General features: G+C 39.8%; 2 long non-coding RNA genes across 2 annotated transcripts in view; one reads left to right on the top strand and one right to left on the bottom strand.

Annotated features, from left to right (window-relative positions):
* The window catches only part of LOC107549414 (uncharacterized), an 8326-nt gene extending 6885 nt beyond the window's left edge, over positions 1-1441 (top strand). The window contains exon 3 of the long non-coding RNA XR_001604559.1: positions 1311-1441. This is a non-coding gene — a long non-coding RNA (uncharacterized lncRNA). The remainder of the gene's footprint in view (positions 1-1310) is intronic.
* Positions 1-1997, bottom strand: part of LOC107549413 (uncharacterized) — a 38948-nt gene that overhangs the window by 25815 nt on the left and 11136 nt on the right. The gene's annotated exons all lie outside the window — the stretch shown is intronic.

Here is a 1997-nt window from a genome sequence, read left to right as displayed (position 1 = left end):
GGTTCTCTGTACTGGAGAAAGCACACTTTTCTTGGCATTAAGTCTTAACCCCAGCTCTTTCGTGTGAGCGAGAACGACATCTCGATGTCGAACCGCCATCTGCTCGGATTGAGCTAATATCAAACAATCGTTGATGTGGTTGAGTCGTGAAAGTGTGGGGTGAGAGTGCAAGGCCAAAAGGAAGAACCAGTATTGGCAGGCTTTTGCCCCCAAAAGCAAACCTCAGGAACTTCCTATGATGAGGAAGGATGGAGATATGTGCATCTTTTAGATCGATCGTGACACACCAGTCCTCAGACTTGGTCACGACCTGTTTGAGTGAGAGCGTGCTGCACTTCAGTCCCCTGACTGAGCGGTTCAAAAGACGCAGATCTAAAATAGGACGCAACCCTTCATCCTTCCTCAGAATGGTGAAGTACCGGCTGTAGACCCGGACTCTGCTACGCAAGGAGGGACCACCTCGATGGCCTCCGTTTTCAGAGAGTGTCTACTTCCGTTCCATTACCAAAGCCTACTCTGGGCTAGGGCTGTGCGATTTGGGGTAAAATATCAGATTGTGATTTTTTTTTTAGACAGATTGCGATTTTAAATTTGCAAAGTCAAGCTTCAGCTCTATATTGTCAATAATGTGCAGCACAGTATGGGTATCATTACCCTGCTGAAAAAAAACAATAGAAACTATCACAGAAATTCTTATAGTTTCCATTAAACCATTACAAAATTCCTTTTTGTTTTGGACATTATTCCAGTAGGGATTACTGTTGTTCTATTGGTTGTCATCTGCCAGATTACATCCCACCAATAGAATCCATCAAATAGACACCATTATAGTTTACATTAAAACCAATACAATTCCATTATAACTCTGAAATCCATTATATTTTTTATTGTGTTTTGGGAGGGGTTCTATTGTTTTGTTTTTTTCAGCAGGCAAGATTATAATGGTATAACTACTTTTACAGAAGTAACTTAATTACTGAATTTCACAAGAAATACAGTTCTTTATAAAAAATGAACAAATATTTTCTAAGTCAATTATTAAAGTATTACATAGGCTGATTTATTCATTTTAAGTATTTGGGATTTTAAGAACAAGTGGGAAATGTGCTGAATGTTTCATTTCATCCAAGTGAAATTAGCAAGCAGTTAGCCTGAATTTACATTCGTTTTAAAAGCGGAACCAGGCACGAGTCGACACAGGTTACGGGCGTGCGTCAAGCCTCATCCATACTGCCAGATGCGCTCGAGGAGACTTGCGGTGCGGCGCCGGGTGCGAGTATAAAAGAGCATTACGAGACAGGCTGCATGAGTGCGGCAAGCATGAACGGCTCGTCCGTGACGCGGGATTTGCGCCACGTGGGGCAGAGAGGACAGAGTATGAGAAGCATTCACAGACACAGGCTGTGTGTGCGCTCTTCTGAATTGGGAATAGCCAACATGCATTATAAACTTATTTCAAAATAATCTGTTGGGGAGATAAAATGTATAAGATAGATAACATTCACGTACTAACAAAAACGTCTAAGAATGTATCTTTTATTCTCCAGTACTGAAAACAGAACCGATAAGGGAGCTTTTGATATGGGCTGTGACTCAGCTCTTGCAAATTACCTTTTTTGTTCATTGTCTGTCATTTCGAAGCTTAAGTTGCATACGTTTTTCTTTAGTTTTAATTTGCCTAACTATCGATCTGCCCCAGTAGACGCCAGTGTTTCCCCTGCCATTATTTTAGGGGGGCGGCCCGTCCCCCCAACCCCCCTTGAAGGTCAAGTTAATTTTAATTAATTTTATTTTCTCTATAGCGCCAGATCACAACAGAAGTCATTTAAATACTACAACTACTAAAATTATTAAAACCTTATTTTTAAGGAATAAGCATTCAATATTTCTTCAATGTTTTAAATTGTAATATTAAATTACCTTTATTTTCCAAAAAATTACGTTTAATTTTCATTACTTAAGATAGATTAAATGAATGTTTTATGTCCCCCCCCCCT

This window comes from Sinocyclocheilus grahami, unplaced genomic scaffold (assembly GCF_001515645.1).
Source record: "Sinocyclocheilus grahami isolate Dianchi unplaced genomic scaffold, SAMN03320097.WGS_v1.1 scaffold371.1, whole genome shotgun sequence".
Lineage (NCBI taxonomy): Eukaryota > Metazoa > Chordata > Actinopteri > Cypriniformes > Cyprinidae > Sinocyclocheilus > Sinocyclocheilus grahami.
Note: the sequence above shows the minus strand (reverse complement) of the source record. Positions and strands in the feature narration are given on the sequence as shown.